This window comes from Filicampus tigris, chromosome 20 (assembly GCF_054856515.1).
Source record: "Filicampus tigris isolate MCC_2025a chromosome 20, RoL_Ftig_1.0, whole genome shotgun sequence".
Taxonomy (NCBI): Eukaryota; Metazoa; Chordata; class Actinopteri; order Syngnathiformes; family Syngnathidae; genus Filicampus; species Filicampus tigris.
The window spans coordinates 7,326,313-7,346,684 of NC_141236.1; the positions used below are offsets into that span (position 1 = coordinate 7,326,313).

A 20,372-nucleotide genomic window follows, 5' to 3' on the forward strand; every position below is an offset into this window, starting at 1 on the left:
TTGTTCCTGGAAGAAAATATATCACCAGCAGACTGTGTTTTCCTGTTAATGTATTTTCTATTAGAGCATCCGCATTTCATCAATTTGTTTACTTGTCAGCAGGACTGGGCAAAACTACAAACCATGGGCGAACCCCGACAATGGCATACGTACAATGGCGTGTAATTCATCCCAAATATTCTGGAAAAGCTAGCCTCCAAAAGTGTACAAAATTCTGAGCTAAATCCCGCCGTCGTGCCTGATGTTATGCGGTCATATCAGAAGAGACACCGGTTAAGGTAGAGTGCAGACTTTCTTTACTAGTTACTAGCGGGTCAATGGTTGTGAATGGGAGGGTCAATGCTTGTTTGTCAAAACAGTATAAACCTTGGATCGGACAGATTATTAGTAGTGCGGTGACATCCGGTTGAGTTACGATTTCAAACATAAATTGAGGTGTGACACACATTCACATGACTATACAGTTTGAAACTTCTGCAGATTACTTTCCAGAATTATTCTCCAAGGATTGTGTTCAAACATTTAGGGTCCACTGTAACTTTCTTAATTTTCTCAGTAACTAAAACATGCATCCTAATGACATTTTCATTACCGGCGGCAATTCAAGTTAGATTGAAACGCAACTATTGCATCACTGAAAACATTATCGTAAAAACCTTGCACAAACCATCGAGGGACTTTTGTTTCTAACATTTTCAATGATCTTAACACTGCTCGCTTGGTTCGATCAATCATGATGAAATGCCAGCTCACCAAAAGTGCAAGGTGCCAACTTGAGCCTGACTCTATGTTGATAATGGTCTTGTCTGGTCCTTGCCTGTCTGCAGCTATAAATCTCCTCCTCCCCAATCTGCCTTCTAGCCTCCTTCAACTTTCAGATCTTATCCTTCCAGAGTGTCGTCTGCGGTGTCTGGTTCTGTTCCCCTTCCTGTCTCTGAGCTGAGGACCGGCAGAGAGACGGGCTAGCCAGCGGCTTGGCCCGGTTGCCTGGCTCCATCCAGCCTGGTCATTACTGCTGGCTAACAAGCAGAGAGCGAGGATGTCTGTGGCTGCTCTATCCCTTAACTAACAAAGAGAAAGACCTCACGGGGAACAGTGGCAGCGGCAGCAGCGATTCGGTGGCGCGGACTCCTGCTGGACCTATAATGGTGCTTTCTCATTATAATCTTACTCCCGGGGAGAAAAAAAAACAGTGAACATGCTGGGTTTCACGTCCTTTCAACTTGGCTTTGTGGGGAGTTGGGAAATGCTTTGAATTAACGTCCCATGGTGATGGGTATGCGTGTGCATACAGGTGGTTTTCTCACAACTGCTCAGCTGGATACATGGATGTATTTATAGTGCCATGTGCCATGTTGGTATCACTAGAATGCTGACAGGAGAGGGGGTGTATTAAGCAATGCTGACCTGATTTGTCACCATTCTCATAGCTCCTCGCAAGACACAGAGGCAGGGAAAGACAAAGGCTACCGCGGTATACACAAGTTCGTCCGTACGTACATCTGTCTGTCCGTCCAACAATTGAGCTTGTCCATGTATATGGAGAGCTGAACACTATCCCAGAAGACTTGTACCAAGACTGCACTTGACCAATTGCAATCACAGGTCACTGACACGGAATTGATAAGACTGGGTCGTCTCACAAATATTCTGCATTTGCAGGTCTTATCATAGCCGTAGGAGCCAGAAAAGAACAGCATACATGCCGGAATGGCAGGACACTGGTGTGAAGTTTCATAATCGGCACACAATTCTCCCACCCTGTTGTGTTAAAAGTCTCAAAGTTGAAGTCTAGGTTGCTGTGCAAAAGCAGACACAGTTGCAGCAAAATTCCACCTTAACGGAGTTCTGTGTTTAAAGCAAAGGGATAATGATAGATCTTCTATTACAGCTCTGAGGCAGCTATTTGAGAAAGCACAGGTTGAGAAATGTAATTCTGCCGTTTGGTGGACCTGGGTGGGAGCTCTGTGTGGATGGCTCTCTCCATGGACTATTATTGTTGCCATCCTTCATTTCGTGAATAAAACTCCGAAGGTCGACGGAAGAAGACGTCCCCTGAATTCTGATCCAATGTTTGGTTTGGTGGACGATTCACTATCAGATTACAGGTTGAAGTAGGACTGAGTCCAATATAACTGGATTGTGAATGTCGCTTGAGTGACACGCAACCACTCACACCCATGGGCAATTTAGACTCTTCAATTAACCTAACATAAATGTTTTTGGAGTGTGGGAGGAAGCTGGATAATGTAGAGAAAATGTGGAGAACATTCCAATCACGAGTACTCCCAGCATAGACGCAGTCAATGAAAATTGAAAAAAGTATCCTAAAGCCATAGTTTTACACATTTCTGAAGGTTTCACAGTCATGGAGTTTATTAGCAATGAAGGATAGTGGTGTGGAAATTCATAAAATACTCAGGCCACTGATTGACCACAGCTGTAATCGATTTTCCATTGTCTAAATTGAAGGGAATTACATGTTGGCAGTATTTTTGTTGACACTGCATTTAGGAAGTCAATATCACTGTCACTGGATTAGCAGCATCTACCGGACCCATTGTTTGAATTTATTTGGCACACTATCCACAAACTAATTAGTATGGCAAAGTAGCATTGCAGTAAACTCTTTCATGTGGATTGTGTTGTTTTTATTGATTATTTTCTAGATAGGTGCGTAGTTAGTAGAAAGTGTTGCTATTAAACCGTACTGGAGTTATACTGAAAGTTTTTCCAATAAATTATTTCAATAATGAGTACTACGCATGCAAAAGCAACATCTTTTTGTTCAAACGAGCCGCCTGGCTCAGTTCTGAGAGTGTACAGATGATCCCCGGTAGCCAACACTAGTTACCCCGTTGCCACCCGGGAACGCCCCCTGCCCTTAATGGAGTCATCTCACGTAGTTGATCTTTGGTGGGTTGCACACAGAGCAGTGAAGGCGCCCAGAGACAAAACCTCAGACTCCTGGTAATAAGTCTCATGGGGGTCTATACTGCTCTGCACCGTTGTAAACTGACTGGTTTCTCTCCCGGGACTGTTTCATCGCCTACCCGCTTACCCCGCTTCCTAGTGAAATGAAATACAGACTGTGAGGTCGTGGTGCACTTGGGCTATTTATTTCCGACGTAATAAAATTATCAACAAATAGCGCTAATTACAGTAGTGACATTGTTGAGCGTACGCAGCTAATATAGTAACACGGACAACAGTTGTCCAGCTGTTATGATGTTACGCGCATGAAAGGCACAGCTTGATCAGTTTATATCACATGAATATGGATATGCTCCATTGCCAATGGGCTTGAAAAGATATTTATGAGACCAACAGGGAGCAACACTTGAGGTGTGTCCTGGAAATCGAACCCACCACTCACGGCGGTTTGCACTTAATGCATTTAAAGGAATTGATTGCTTCAGCGCTTTTAAAAATACAATCGATTGCTCGATTCATGTTTGTTTGCGTCAAAAACTGGTCATTTCAGTATTAACGGTACATTGGGTTTACATGCAGAGATGTGTGTGAAATATCAATAACAGGGATGAGTCATCAGTTCAGTTAATAATTCCATTATGAATATTGGTTTTTTTTGTGGAAATGATTGCGTATTAATCTGATTGAAGCTACGGAGGCAAAACGGATTCCAGTTCCTGGCTTCAACCAGCGGAGGCGCTGTTCATTCAGTCCATCTCGTCTGCAGTGTGAGCAGCAACAGAACTACAGCCTCCATCCTTTGGCGCTGCTCAAAAATAGATTTGGGAGTCTTTAGAAAAGAAAGTAATGATTAGCTATGTGATGGAATACCTTGTCAAGTTAGATGGACGACGGCCCTCACCAATCAACATTTGTTGATGACTCTACTGAGAAAAATCAGAAATAACGATTAAATGCAGGTGAGGGCATATAGCGTATACTGCATACAGGCGTGAGCGGATGTATTAATGTGTGCATGTCTAAGCAGAGCTGAGGTTGGTGAAGCTTAGCCGACTGTGGAATGTAAACTAGCCACTGCAGCACTCCTGCCTGACCGCAGTCAGACGTCGCTCCACTGGGGATACGACATCCCCAATCCCCACGGCGGCCACGCCCACCTCCGCTCACATCCCATCTCAACCACCCACCCGTAGTCAAACGTCCTCACGTTGCAAAGTTATGCGCCTACCTTTTACTTTCGAGCCGGAGCATTGATTGGAACATAAAGCTGCAGCCGTTTATCGTGCATAATCACTTCGCAGCTTTTTGACAGCCGTACGCCTCACGCAGTCGCGTCTATCTCGACCAGACAGGGGCCCAAAGCAAGGTTAAACACTTTAATCTAATCTGATGACAAATGATTTGATTAGGTTAGCCAGTGATTAACCTCTTCGTCTAGATTTGGGGTACCTGTAACCGAGTGGGCCTCCCTCACCACACAAATGTCGGCATGGGCTGCATGTGCCGTCGTCTTGATCTATTGTGTCATGCGCGCGCGCGTGTGTTGCACTCCACCGAGGGACACATGATGATGATGGCTGACTCACCCATTAGCCCAAATTAGAGCCATCCTTCCACCATTCAAGACAGAGCCGCTGGCAATGCCACGTAGTCAAAGCCATTATGGAAAACATGCTCTAAACTGATTTAACTTTGCAAATACCATTAACTGGTGCCCCCAGATTATAAATATCCCGGGTCCCAATCTGAGGAGGCAAATGGGGGATCGTGTGAAGAAAATCTTGCATCGATGTCAGATATCGCACTCATTGCCAAAGGCAGAGGACGGGTTCGTATGAAACCGAGCCAAATAAGATGAAGGAATAAAAAAAACAATCAGAGGGCCCACATGATGGACTGAAGAGCTAAGGGGGAAGATTCACCCTTGTGTTGAGTAAATATGGCAATCAAAAGCTCCCTAAATTGATTTGATCAACTTAGGAAACTCATTTAAGTCAATGTGGAGCCCATGCTCCATTGGTCACAATTATAATAAAAAATAAAAAATAAAAAAGCCTTGCTTTAGCAAGCATTTGTTCTGCATGGGGGACAATTTGTCAAAACAAATTTCAGGATGGAGGACCTTTCCATTTTGTCCATTCATTTGTCTGTTTGCGCCGTCAAAGCGCCTCTTTCCCCATCTCTTTACCTTGAGGGTTCCTGTCGAATGGTAACAACAGTTGCCTAGCAACTCAATTTCCACCCTGCAGAAATTTACTATATTATTTTTTTTTTCCTCTCATGGTTCATATTTCGGAGAGAAAAGAGATATCTTTGTGATTGCAAGTTCAAAAATCCCTGTAGTGCAGGCATACTTTGACTTCAAATCTCTACTGAGAGTAAACAGCACCAGTCCAAATGACTGTTTAAAGGTGAAATTGTAAATACTGAACTAGTTGCAACTAAGGATGCACCCACACCGCTTTTTGGAGTACAAGTACTTACATTTGAGTTTTTACCAATACCGAATGCCAAGGACTTGATAATGCCATTAATGAGAATGTGTTTTATTTGAATCAGATATGGTTTAAAAACTGCCGACGCAACTTCGGGGCTGGCCGCTTCAGTCGTCGCCCACAATTTGAAGTCAGCTAAAAGCGTTGCCGTCTGTATTAACCTGAAAGTATCTCCACAAGGCGGAAATGGCTCCTACCCGCGAGATATGTCAGTTTGGTGAAGCGGTATCAGTGTTTTAGTTGTCGGTGCATCCCTAGTTGCAAACATCAAATTAATGAGGTCATAATGTCAACAATGGATACGTAAGATGGCAAAGATTTGATCCAGCTCAAGAGCCATGAGAGGAAAAGACAGATTGCATTCCAACGCAACACCAAGGTAACCTTTTCAAGAATTGAGTGGATCGTTAAATCAACAGTCATAATGAGAGGTGGAAAATCCTCATCCAAACCTTTCTAGTGAGATGCGTCACACTCATTAGAATGGTGACCTTTTAGCATAGCACCTGCTAAATTGAAAGCCCCTGAGGTCGTATTATTTCGAATTCAAACTTCCACATGGCATGGTAACCTCGAGAGCACCTTCGAGACCTCAGTTCTACAAGAAGAGAGATTTCAGGCAACTTATTTTCTGTCTATTTTTCCTGGTGCAAAAGTTGCCAACCTGAATCATCCAAGGCTGAACTGTATCTAGATGTCCACAATGTTTTTGGGCAACATAAAAAACGCGGTGATAAATACCGTGAGGTGGCGACGCACAAAGCCCAAACGACATTGGGCTAATGTTTCAGCCACAGAAGAAATGAATTCTGAAGGCTGTGGAATGTGTCTCGGCACATTTGGCTATACTAGTCATTTATTTGAAAATCCATTTTCATGCCGATTAGAAACTGAAAGCTTGCGAGGAAAAGTATAAAACATTTTTTTTTTAATTGTTGAATTGAAAGAGTATGCGTCTTCACTGCTACATATTGTTAATAAGAGCTGCAGGGAAACTATTCATCATGGGTATAACAGTAATGTGCCTTCATACACAGCAGAAGCAATACTATAGTGCATGTGAATAACTACCGGTAGTAGTGATGAGTATGGAGAATAATTGTAGTGTATATCAACTTAATACACTCAAGTTATTTGGTGCATTAATAATCCCAAAATGTAAACAAGCTTGAGGAATTTGGACTCAATGTTTTGTTTTGGTGAATCGCTCGCTTTGATGTCAGCTGATATTTCCATGTTTAACTTGCCGTCAATGATACAAAGCGCGAAGAGGGAAAAAAAGAAAAAGAAAAAAGGAGTCAAATCACTGACATTTTCCAGAATCAATCTGAATTTCCAAATGCCAAGTCGTGAATCCGTCAACCGATTAGACCTTAGTCAAAGGATCCCTTTGCTTTCATTTGCAACGTGAGCGTGGATAAAGACAAACACAAGGGGCTTACTTTCCCCTAATTATTGCTGCTATTTTAAATCATAACTGAGGCTCATTATACGAGGAATGTAGGTCTCTTGGGATTATTTTGTGAACTGGAAAGCAACAGTTCAAATCAGGTCCCTCATTGATCTCTCAGCACAATGCAAAGACAAACACGGCCGCATCAGTATCTGTGACCGAGGCCCACCTTATGCACCTTATGCAAATATTTATCTGCATTCACACTTGGCTTAATTTGACAAGAGTGACCCGGTCTGGAATAGCTTTGGATGCAAAATGGTAATTACTCCTAAACCAAGCTAGAATAATGAACTTGTTAGCATGCTCGGCCTCCTGGAATTCATTACGCCGGTCCTGATGGATGGAGCAGAACCTGCTCTGATTTCATTCCTCTCCGCGCTCTGAGGCAGAGAGGCCTCCTTTTTTGCCTTCGACACGTCCAGCTATCAGTCACCAGGCGATCGCAACGCACATGCAGCCAACGCTCATGCATCATGTGACGAGACGGACGCGATTTGTCACTGTGTCATGAGATCGCATGCAGACACTCAGAGCAGCGAAGCATATCCATGGCAAATCAGAGCTAAAAGGAAAAGCGTTTGCATGACAGTGCCGAGCAAAAGGGAAAAAAACAAAAAAAAAAAACAAACTCGGAACGACGGTGTTGACAACAGCTTTGCCATTAGATGACAGAAAATGTCTTTTTTTTTTTATATTCAATAAGAGGGATGGCAGCGATATGACTGGAGCGGGATCTATTTTTAAAACGGATAAATGTTCTCCGCGGACTATCAGACTTGTCGGCATGACCATTCCGGTGTAATTTGCAACAGGGTCTCATGAGACGTTAAGAGGAAATTCTACAAAAAAAAAATATATACAGTAGAGTACTAGGTGCATCACTGCGGTGCCATAAAAGTCTTATGTTGTCCGACCCCAAAGCACTGAGAGAAAACTTCTCTTATTTCCATCATACATTTATCATGCAGCATGTTTGCTTCACAGTTCTGAGGGTTGGGAGTTTGAATCCCAACCATATCTCTGTCCATTCCCGCGCCTCTGCAATACGCGTCTCCCAAGGGTGTTGTATGAACAGAATAAAATACAAATGTTTTTCAACCACAACCACGGCACAGATTGTATCCTTCGACTGTATGACTTAATAATTACTGAGGCATTCGACCTGATGGAATACTGCTTTTTGCAGCATACTTCAGCACCTGACAGCTTTTATTAGAATCGCCGTGACAGCTTATGTAATATTTAAGTTCTAAACCTCCCACGGAAATGGACGGGGGCGGCATGTGGGTGACCGTGAAGGCTTCGCGCGTTGAACGAAAAAGTAGATCCTGCGCCCAGACTATCGGCGAATCATTGATACAGCCGGCCCGCCGCTCCCTCTCTCTCTCTCTCTCTCCAGCCCAACCGTCGCTCGACCATTTCACTCTCCTCTAAGCACCCATCAATTGAGGCAGTGAAGCCATCAGTGCCCACGCTTGGCTAGCTTGTTTCCTTGCTTGACTAGCTGCGTGCGTGGGGATCTCGCGCGTTGGAGGGCCCCTTGATTGGACTCCCCAGCCGCGGCCCGGGCATTAATGAACACCGCCTAGCCCGCCACGGTCTCGGTCCTCTCACCCGTCATGGATGGTGGATGGATGGATGGATCGGTGTGGCCCCATCCTAATGGGCTCCCTTTGCCATTTCTCTTCTAGCGGCACGCTCTGTCGACTAGAGATCACCGACATCAGGGGAGGATCTAATCTCGGTCTCTCACCGGTCCAACCTGCTCGCCTTCCCGGAGTATTGCATTTCAAAAAAAGCCCCGCTCACCTTCACTTCAAACGACCAAACAGAAACGAGATCAGAGTGTGACATTTCAACAATAATTAGGAGAAAAATACTCCCCGAGACATAAAACAGAAACTGCACTGGCAGACTGTAATTGGGACTCTTTGGTTTTAACCATCATAACATTGCTGGCTGCTGAAAACCTGGTATGTCCAATTAACATTTTTTTTTCCCAAGGAATAGAAGACTTCATTAAAAAAAAAAAGGACTGGTATTAAACTAGAATGAAAGACAGAAAATGTGCATCTTTTACCTGTAATAACACCGTTGCACAACTAATGACTTAAAATGCTTAACATGACTTAATAGTTAACTTTTTTTGCGAGGAAGGTAAAAGTACATATTTCTACTTTTCCATATCTTGACTGAAATCAGCATATACAGTACAGAAGGCTAATCATTAACTTAGTCGCACGGTTTAAAAGCGATCTGCAATTTGCTGGACATTGGACAAACTACAGCTAAGATGCGACTTTAATGAAGACGTGCTATAGAATATGCATTCAATTAATGTCGGTTGAATAAAACATTTTTTTGACAGCCCATAACATAAGTAGGTTATACAAAGTTGTGCTTTTTTTTCCCCTTTCTTTTAATGAATACACCTGTTGCCACTTGGGTGTCCAATCGGTTAGAGCGAGCGAACACACACTTAAGCACCCACAATTCGGGTTCTTGGAAAATCAGGTCCGAAGTGTGGATGGCACACAAGTAGCATCTCTCACTAACCTCAACTTTAAATTGATTTGAAACAGCAGTTACACTAGAAGAGTGCTGCTTTGTTAAGGTTTTATTTAACTGGTTTCAAGGGTAAACATTGATTTTCCTCGATTCCTGTCATATGCTAGGAGGGCGAATGTTGCGCTGTTTGAGTCATGTGGATTCGGGCTACGGTACAGCGAGATCACCAGCGGATGATGGGAACAAAGGGGAAAGGGTGGATTCAGGTTGGATTAAATCGGAACAGAAACAAAGCATTTCTTCATCAATTATATATATAAAACACAAATTGACTGCCAAATCGAGTTTTTTTTCCAGCCCAACATTAACCCTTACCTAACAAGTAGTCCAACATTCTAACCATTACATTCCAAGTTGTGGTGAGGTAAGTGTTGAGAAATGTGTCATCATGAAAAGGTCGTTCCTGCGATATTTTTGGGTGAGTAAAAATATAATATAGACTAAAAATTATACTATAAGCCCTTGCATGCTCTATATACAGTGGATTCTTTAAAGTCTAACAGTAGGTTGTACAATTCAAAATTTGACCAAAATACAACTCTGAAGTTACACTACATTTTGCGTTCTCTCCTTTGCTGCCACGACAAGGGTTGAAAGAAGTGACGAATTTGCAGCACCTGTCAAAGCTTTGGACATTCATGCTTTTTAATGTAAACTGGAATGCACCCAAATGTTCGACAGGTACTGCAGATTGTACACCAAATTATGGAATGGACTATCAACAAATTTAATTTCAAAAAAGCCGGCTGGCGACGAGTCCAGACCTACCACTGATCAAAAGTGGATTGGCTCCAGTTTACTTGCGACCCTCATGTGAGCATAGAAAATGCATGGCTGAATTATTTCTCCTCCCATTATTTCCTACACAAAAAAAAAAAAAAAAAAAAAAAAATTCACAAAGCAAGCAAATTGGAGATCGACCAGCGTCTCAAAATGGATCAAGGCTGTCCTTAGAGGCTCCACTGTATTGTGGAAATCTGCTTGAGGGAGACAAGTCTTCCATCTTCATTGTGTTAATGACTACACAGAATCATTTGACCCAGCAGAGTCCATAATGCCAGCCTACAAGAAGTCCTTCCACTCCATATGAGACAAGACTTCCCGTTATGATCGTTATGAATAAAGCAGGCTCTTGTCCTTAACCCCGATGTTTTATTTAAAGAGTCTCTGGGTGCTTTGACTCAATTTGCATGCGGTTGTCACACGCTTCTCGGTACAAGTTCACCTATAGCGTTGTTTTACACTAACGGAAGGAGAGCCCGACTCCGTTTTCCATCAGGTGAAACCTTGAGCTTTCATTAGTATACATCAAGGTTGCGGTGGGGCGGAGCGTGTGCGCACGTGTCCATCTGTCGGAAGTGATCTTGGCGAGGTTCGCCTCAAATAAAAATATTGCTTACGTGGGATCTTTTCCCAACAACAGTGGGAGAATTCAAAATGAGGATGGAGGAGAGCATGGGCCGACAGTAAAACACACTATAGTGTCGTTCGTTTGCGCCATGCTATGCTGTGTCGCAGATTTTTTATTTATGAGGTTTATAGTATACAGTAGGGGTGTGCATCTCTCCACAAAGGACGATTCGATATGGTTTTCGACGTGTAGGTGCGAAACGATTCAAGAACGGTTCGGTTGAAAGCGGAACGGTTCGGTTTCGGTTCGACTCCGATATTACCATTCAATATAGTATGGCTCAGTTCAATAGCGTATGATGCAATTACTTTTTTGTTGTTATTTTACACACTGTGAATGTGCCACTTCCTTCTAAGATAGATCTCTCCTATTAAAAACGATTCGATACGTATCTCAATACATTTCGAAGTGGAACGATTCGATTCAGTTCGACGTACTCGCACCTTTTAAATCAAAAAACGTTTTTCCGGTTCAAACCGGCTTTTCTTACACCCCTAGTATACAGGCGCGTCTGAATTGAGTTGCGTGCCATTAGAGTCGCGAGACAGAGAATGTAATCAGTTGGTCTCTCTATATCGCTGATTTTCACTTATTATGAGTGGTACTAGAAGATATCCCCTGCCAAAAATAGAAGTTCACTGTATAAAAAGAGGCCAGCAAGGAAATGGTCTAACCTAAGGCAAAAAAGACAAGACCGTTTAAAAAAAATAAAATAAAATAAAATAAAAAGTAATTTATTTCGCCTTCCTCTTCTGAAGATGTGATTCTTATCACATTTAACCACTGAAATCCCTCCGGGCGGGACCGCGTCCCACTTTGATGATGTCAGAGCTTGGAGAAGCGAGGGGACAGGTCAGCGCATGTGTCACGGACATCAGAAGCCCTCAGCGCTGCGGCGCCATGTCAGCCAAGCGAGCGCCGCACTTTTGTGACGAGGCCCGGACAGCCATGCGCGGGGGCCAAATGTGACAAGGCAAGCGGAAACGGGGGATGATTAAAGGCTGCGGGCGGGATGGCGACAGGCGGGAAGAGACAACTACAAGGGAAGAGCGGGCTTGGAACGTTGTGAAGGAATATGGAGAGGGAGGGGATTAAAAAGAAGTGGAAAGATGATCACATCAGTGGATTGTATGACAATTTCGAATAAATACACTTGTGGCTGGTTGGGGGGGGTGTTAACAGAAAAAACAGACTGACTGAAGATCGTTTATGAAAAGGGGGGGGGGGGGGTCCCCCCCCCCAGCAAACATTGAATGGAAATGTAGCCAAAGTGTTCAAGAGCAGCAAAGATGACTGATTTAAGGCTGAAGGGATGATCATGTGACCCCAAAGTGGGTCCGGCTGAGGATAAATAAGACGCTCCCACACTCACCGTAGCACTCACAGCAAAAGGTGCTGTGAAGAATAAGAAGAAGAAGAAAAAAAAAAGACACGCGAGTGTGTGTGCGCTTCCTGCAACGGAGCGCCTCAAGTGAATTGGACTTGTTTTATTATTACTGTGAAGCAGGCCAACACAGAACATAAGAGCAAAGTTGCACTGAATAATTGAATGATCCTTGTTTTTGTGCATTTTCACTGCGGTTTGAGATTCATGTCATGGGAAGTGATTTGCTTAAAAAAATAACTTTACCTTCACTTTCAACTCACTAGCTTGAAAGTTTTATGAAGACGACGCTTGACTCTTAACTGATTGGTTCTATTCATGCTGTTTTCAAGAGGGCAAATCATTGCAATTGTGAACAAAAATATCAGAGGCTTTGACCTTTAACGTCCCACTGTATTCATAAATCATGACACACTCCAAGCAAAGCCAAACACTATTTCAAACTGGACATTTTGAAAGATTGCAGATGATCACAGAGTATTCTACCTCAAACTGTCAATTTGGAATCGATCCCCATCAAAACTGTTGAAAGAGATGGCATTTTGGCCCATGTGGAGAATCAAAGTATTGTCACAAACAACATTTAAATGCGATCCAAATAAAACAGTGACAAGTGCTGCAAACAAAAAAACTATGCGCCCGACAGATAAATATGAATAATCATTGTTGTGGTAAGGGAAAGCTTAATTACATTTAAACAAAAAATGCTAGATTTAATTCATGGATTCCAGAATACATTAACTTTGGAAGCCCAGGTTTGGTACAATAAATGCACAAACCACAACAAAAACGCACAGAAGGCTTGTTAAGAGTGCTTGGATCTCCTAAGTCAGGTATTACAGTATGTTGGCTAACTCTCCAGGAAGACTGTCCCCATTTCTTCTTGGGCAACAAACAAAAAGTAAGATCCCATCCACACAATGTAAACACATTTTCATACATTCATACAATGAGTTCATGTATGGATGTGTACAATTTCCCTTTTCCTGGGTTGTTTTTATTGACCAAGCACTGGCTCTGGTTCGATCTTTACCGGAGGTTTCCACTTCCATCTGTCTAATTGCACAACAAACAATTTGGATGCATTTTGCCCAAGCACTGAAACCTAAAATGATTTGAAAGGAAAATTGCTTATGTCGCAATGACAAAAGGGGCAGTGCTCAGATCAGGTCCATCTGGATGACCAGTGGGAGAGAAGAACCAAACAGTGGGAACAGACGTGCACCCCAGAGCTCAGGCCAATGTGTGAGCATGTGGGTTGTACACGTGGGAAAAGACAACAAAAGTATTATGAGGCTCTAGTAATTTTAGGGGAAAATACTACATATGGTTATAGTGTTATGAAATAATCCATGTCAGGATAAAAAAAAAAAAAAAAAAAAAAGGTCCTTGCTGCACAGCATTTGTTAGTGGGAATGATACTAATGAGGTATGATTTAAGGTAAACACTAAAAAGGACAGGGCGATAACCTAATAATCACTAAAAATGACTTTGGGCGTGCAAAGCCAAATGATCTCTATTACTTTTGTAACCTTTAAATTAACAATACGAGGAGTCACATCGGGGGGAAAAAAGCCACAGATGCTTAATAGGGTGGCTTTCAATACTGACCTTATAATACAAAGTGATAGTAAAGATCATATGCCAAGATTAATTAACTGTTTACTTCTACATCTTGTCAAATCTTATATTCAACTTTCCATCGCAAAATGACCTAAAGCAAGCTTATTTTGTCACACAACTGTCCATTGAAGGTTTTTCTGTGTGGTGACGAAAGTAAACGAAACAATACTGCGGGCTGGAAACGTTCACATCGGTGCTGTGAATCATTAAAACCAAACGACTTTTTCCAAACGAGGAAATACACCTGCCGTTTCACTGTTTGGTTTGTCTTGCCACTCAATGAATAGTCCTAAAATACTTATATTCTGAAATGTATTTAAAAAAGTACATCAGAACTTGCCATATTTTCATCCTGGTAATAACGATTTTGTTGCCTTCGACCTGGTTGTAGAGAGGCAGCCCACGTCTGCCGCATCTCATTCTGTGGTCAGCACAGTAAGGGTCAGTGTGCAAATAAACACAATCAAAACCTTAGTTGTACAAGATGAGAACTCCCCTAACCTTCCATATAGCGTATATGTGCTTTTAACCTATACTGGCCAGCAGCATTATGCTGATGCAGCCAAGCGTAGCCGACTCGGGACACACATTCTGTCAGCAACAGTAAAATAAATCGGCAGTGCGCTCGCTGGATTACCTACTGCGATATCTCGCGCCAAAATGGGAGGCGCCGCAGCTATTGAAGGTGATCGCATTTAATAAACAGAAGGGTCGGGAGGCGAGTCAGCGCATTATGAAGTTATTCCGACGATTCCGATCCATTGTGCGCGGGGGAAAGTAAGCGTGAAACTGTGGCAGGAGATAAGAAACTTGAAGGCTTTATTTGAATGTCGTGGGAAACTACGGGAAAGGATGGTGGTACGGTATATTGTGGGATATTCATTAAAAGATAATTTAACCGTCGTTCTCGACTTGGGCGGATTAGTACAACACATTTGACAATCATTGGGAAAATAAATTGTGTGTAGTTATTCGTTATCATCCTGCTCTTTATACAGACGCATTTTGTTCAGCGACAGGAAATTAGAAGTCAATTAGGTGAAAGTTGAACCTTTGTTTTAATTTACAGTTAATTTGCCGGGCAGCTAATGCTTGGTTATATATAATGGCTAAGAAACCGGACAAGAAAGATCAATCATCTGATTGAGTGAGGCTAGACAGTTTCAATTTCATCTGGAACATGCAAACGTAGGCAGTATGTAATAAGCCCGCATGTGTATATGCAAATTATGATGGCTAACTTCTCTTTGAAACAGATTTTTTGCTCGGTTAAAATTCTCCCATGTATGTTTATATCTATGTTCAATCTTAAATTGGTCCATCTCAACATAATAGCGTGCCCTGTACGTTTTATAATATGGATTCGTTTGACATCAATTGAAGTAATTCCGCATTTAACGAGTCAATGCATCATACTTTTTTATCCTCTACTGTAAAGGAGGCTAATGCTAACCGAGACTACAATAATCTCAAGAGTCTCTTAGTTATTTTTTATAATTAAACCCTCATGCTTTGTATGTAGCATGCCCTTGTATAACCACCACAAAGCTCTTATTACTAAAGGGAGACTTTATTACGAGCCATTTTCCTGCATACTGTTAACTCACAGCCATAAGATTGTTCTCAGGGGCGACAAATCGACAGGCCTAGCGACTAATAAAAATGATTTTCCTTTCTATCCAAAGGTTATGGATGAAACATCGAGCTTAATACAAGCCAGCTGTGGACTGCGAGTCAACCTTCACGTTCACATGTCTGACAATGGGACTGTTCAAAATGTATTAACGTCAATGCTTCAGAAAGCAGAACAAAGCATTTCAGAACAGGAAGAGGCTTTTTAAAAAAAGTAAAACAACTACCTAGTACATAAACATTGCCCTACGCCAAAAGCAATTGAAAAATCACCAGCAAAGGCGGTCGATTTTTATGCAGTCATTTCATATTTTGTTGACAGAGGCTACGGTAATTGTATTTATAATTTAATGCCAGGATAACCAAAGGCTAGATCGATTAAACATAAAACAGGAGCACAAAGGGAGCGCAGACCTTTGCCAATGCTTCAACATTTGTCACCTGAAAAATCTATTCAATAGCTATTAAAGATTTAATATCTTAGTACAGATATTAGTTTGGATACTGACACACAATCGAACACCAGACAAATAACGCTATATGGGGACTAACTGCCAGGGACTCCAACCAAAAATTCAAAACTATGGGGCCTTGCTTAAAGCGTAAGTCAACCCAAACATATTTTTTTCAAGAATATGTTCCCAGCAGGCCCACTAGTTGAAACAGGGCATTCTGGTTAATTTTGCGTTTGTGGGATATAAATTAGCAGCAAAATCGTTTTTAGCCATCTCTGACTGACCTGTTTTCTGAATCTGAGCCGTGATTGGTCGTTGTGAGCAGTCGTGATGTCATTTTCAGTCGACAGGAGACAAAATGGCCGCCCTCAGAGATGGCTGAAAACGAGTGGATTAACACTTAGTCCACAAACGCAATATTTATCAGAACTGTGCAATATTTATCAGAACTGTGCTGGGAACATATTCTTGAAAAAAACATGTTTGGGCTGACTTCCGCTTTAAATGGGGCCTGATTGACAAAATTTGAAACCAACAGCTCGCACAATCAAGTAAACCATACGCAACATGCCCATTTCCTCTGGATAGGAAATAGTTTTTCCGATATAGGATCACCACGGTTCGGTAACGATTCATAAAGGGTGGTTCAGGTGAATTATTTCAAAAGCGTGTTTTATACTGTGTGTGTTTGTGTGTGTGTAGGCGTGAGCCCAATGAGGCCCAATGAGATCCAATGAGGCAGACAGGGTGCCAGAAGCCTTTGAGGAAGGAGCATGTGTCCACTGTTGTGTTGGGTCACAGATGTCACCTGCTCCAGCAGCCCGCCTCGCACAACTCACTGACCCCCACCGCTCGCCCACATGCCCCAAAGCACCGGAGAAAACAAGCCCGCCATGTTGTTAGTTGCTGTATGGTTCTGTCTGATAATGGGATTAAAATGCGGCTCGCCGAATTACCGCAAAAGGGCCGCAAAGTCCTTCCAACTCAAAGAGAATGTTACCCGCAGCTTCTGGCTAGATGTGCCGTTTCCGCAGTCATGCCAAGTAGCGACAGTGTAAGTTTAAGTGAATTAAATGCTACTGGCTGTGGCTGGACCAGTAACCTTAAACAAAGCAAAATAATCTGCCATAGTAAAGTATACTTAGTTAGTATCACCCCCAGGCAAAATTAGGAAACCACCATGCGTGACCACAGAACAAATCAGCAAAGCAACTGCGGGTGCGTGGGTATGAGCGCGCGTGTGTGTAAGTGTGTGTGTGTATACGATTTTTGATTGTTAATCTTTGAAAGGAGCTTTGTCAATGGTGTGGTCGTTGCTGTTAGAGGGCCTGAAATTCCTTTTACACGCCTCACCACTTGTTTGCTCGGGAAACCCACAATGCTTTACCACATGCAGATTGTTGACGTGCACTTTTTTTTTTCTCTCTCTCTCACTAACACACACCCACACACACACACACGCACATACATTCAAGGTGCCTTGCCGCATATCATTGGCATTTCCTTTCGGAGTGTCCTAAAATTATCACACCTATTAGCGAAGCACTTCCAGGCCCCATTTTTATTATTGCCCTTAATCTGAAGAATTTACAAGGTCAGTGACTGCCACCACTCCTTTTTATGCCTTTTTTCTCCTGCTGTCTCCTGAAAACTGGTGGCCGACTAGTTAAAGAACCCTGCGCAGTGCTTACACAGTTCAATCATATTCCGCTGTCTTGCTCTGTGTGGGCCTAAAGGAACGTCTTGAGCAAATCATCCCTCACATGCTGAAAATAGTAGTGCCGATTTCAGACTGTGCTAACCTGCTTGCAAAACCGAAGCCATGCTCAGTTGAACGTTACTAAGCATTCTCAAATGTGTACACCTGTTACATGTGATCACTTTACCATTTTGTCATGTAAAGTATTTGTTCTTGATTTGCTGGTTAGCCTCATCAAAACCCGGCCACACCAGATTGACAGATGATCTGGCGCACAACTGAGTTCAATAACTCTGTTCACACCCCGGAGTAATGGAATGACGCAAAGATCAGCAGTTCGTTAGATTAAAACATGCTAAACTTTGCTTCAGTCGAACTTTTTTCCCAAAAGGTAAGGCCGGGAAATATTTGTAAACAAATATTTTACACAAAGAAAATGCTTTGAATAATCAAGATGTATGCCTTAACTCATTCACTGCCGTTGATGAATTTACTTGTCTTTTCACAGTCCAGCCATTCAATCATAGGAACTAATTTATATATATTTTTTTTAATTTTTCAAGGGTTAGGCTAAAAGAGGGTCTGAAAATGTCTGGGAGTGAATGCGTTAATTGCAACTCTCTAAACCCTAAGTGCTTTGAAATGATAGTAAAATATAATGTTTGAGGCAAAAAATAGTTCTGAGCGCAACTTGGCATTGCGTCACGCTGGCCTAATTCACTCTGTGAACACCGCCCTATTGGACTACTGAGTATGAACCAGTTCCTTTCGAGCATACTGAACACCACAAAAACACATGCAATTGACTTCAAACAGGCTGATGGAGGATTCTGAGTAACGGCGTAGCAACAGCAGATTGTTCTGGAATAAATGGCTTTTCGACAAGCACGGAAAATGTGTTTGGCAAACAGCACGCAGAACACAATATTTGGCAAGTGTTAGCATAACTTTGCTTGCGCGATTCCGTCACCTGCTGAGAGGGCAGACATTGCACTGAGAGAGAAATCAACACTTTCTTACCTTCCATCGGCAGGTGCCATTTTTGAAATACTAAGGAATTGATTATGATGTGATTATTTGGTTTAATCTGTGTTGACTGTTTGAAAGCATTAAATCAAGGAAGGCCATAGGGCGTGGGGGTGGTCTGGTTGGTGCAGGCTGTTAATCCACATGACCGGGAGACAAGGTAACAAAAAGAAGCTTGGTCAAGAGTTAGCGGAATTAAAGATAAGCCTATCCTTTGTTGTGATGCTAATCCACGAGACAATGATCTGCAAGTGCAACGCTGCCTCTGTGATAAACACGGCTAAAAAAGCGCCGCAATTAGGGCGCTCATTTGCCAGCGGAGAGTGGAGAAAGGATGCTTCTTGACAGAAAACCATGGATGTTGTTTGGGTATTTGAGGACTGTGGATCCCAATGGACAAGGATATTTAGAGAAGCTTGACATTCACGCCGCTGACCCATGATGGTGCTGTAACTTTCCTCCTCCAGAGGACAAATATAGAAATTGTATGCATGCAATTAGCTCGCAAATTAAGACGGACTAAGTAGCTCCTCATTAATGACAAGGGACAATTACAGCTCTTAATAACACCGAATTGTGCCGTGCATTTGTAACCTTGATAATTAGATATGTCATAAAAGTCGATTTATTCCAACCAATCTCCATGTTAGCATAGCAAATGAAGATTAAAGTTAGCACTATTCGTTTATTTGCATGCATATGTGGCATCTGCTTCCAACGCATCACAATACAAGTACATAATGGAGGGGAGTTGGATGATTTTTTTCTGAAGGGCACCAGAGCCCTAAATGCAGAAAGCTGGATTTCGATCCACTCCATCCTGTCGAGCCACTCCAGTGCAGACATGGTAAACAAACCAAAGACGCTTCTTCTATCCTTTGAAAAGGAACCCTGGCTTCCCGCACCACTGAGACACCGGCCACTATATTGAACAAGGATAGCAGCTCAAATAGTTGCTCTGTTCAAATTTGTCTTTATTACAAAACATCAAGTGCTGGAGGACAACCATAACACGAGATTAGCCTGTGATAATCCTCAATTTAGTCCACAAATCAAAGTACATCCTTGCATAGAAATATGCTTTTTGAGTTGATGTGGCAAATTTCTACTCCTTGCTGTCGGTACAAGGCAAGAACACAGCAAATGAAAGGTTTTTTGATTTCTGGAGGTTCTTGTCACATATCAACTATTTCAAAGACGGTCTCAAAATACTTAAGGTATCATCACGAACAAACGGCATCCAATCAGTTCAGGCTATTAGCATCCTGTCTATCATTATTTTCTAGTGTGTGAGCTCTCTTCCACCATTTTCCTATTGATCTATCCGACATCTCTAATAAAATAGAACTTGGGCTGGGAAGTTGAAAAAGGCTTGCAGAAGAAATTCAGATCCAAATTGCTCTTCGCATTTTTAAAATGTCCTTAAAATAATACTAATAGTTATATTAAGTTTGGTAGAACTGTGATCTTAAATGGCGGCATCTGGAATGGAGGCACAAACACGAGGGGTTGAAATGTGTGCGTTATGATTCGGCCATTTCAAAGATGACATTTTGTGTCTTAGAATACCACGAGTCTAATAAACCCCAAAGACAACAATGTACTAGAGTTTGATTGAAGTGGACCAAAGCCTTCCAAGGTGAACTGTTCTTGAGTAGCGAGTGGGTTTGTATCAAGCTGCTTGGTTA

At 42.3% G+C, this 20,372-nt stretch overlaps 1 protein-coding gene across 2 annotated transcripts in view; it reads right to left on the reverse strand.

Moving 5' to 3' along the window:
- fut8b (fucosyltransferase 8b (alpha (1,6) fucosyltransferase)) overlaps positions 1–20,372 on the reverse strand; it is an 85,128-nt gene that overhangs the window by 55,591 nt on the left and 9,165 nt on the right. The window lies entirely within an intron of this gene.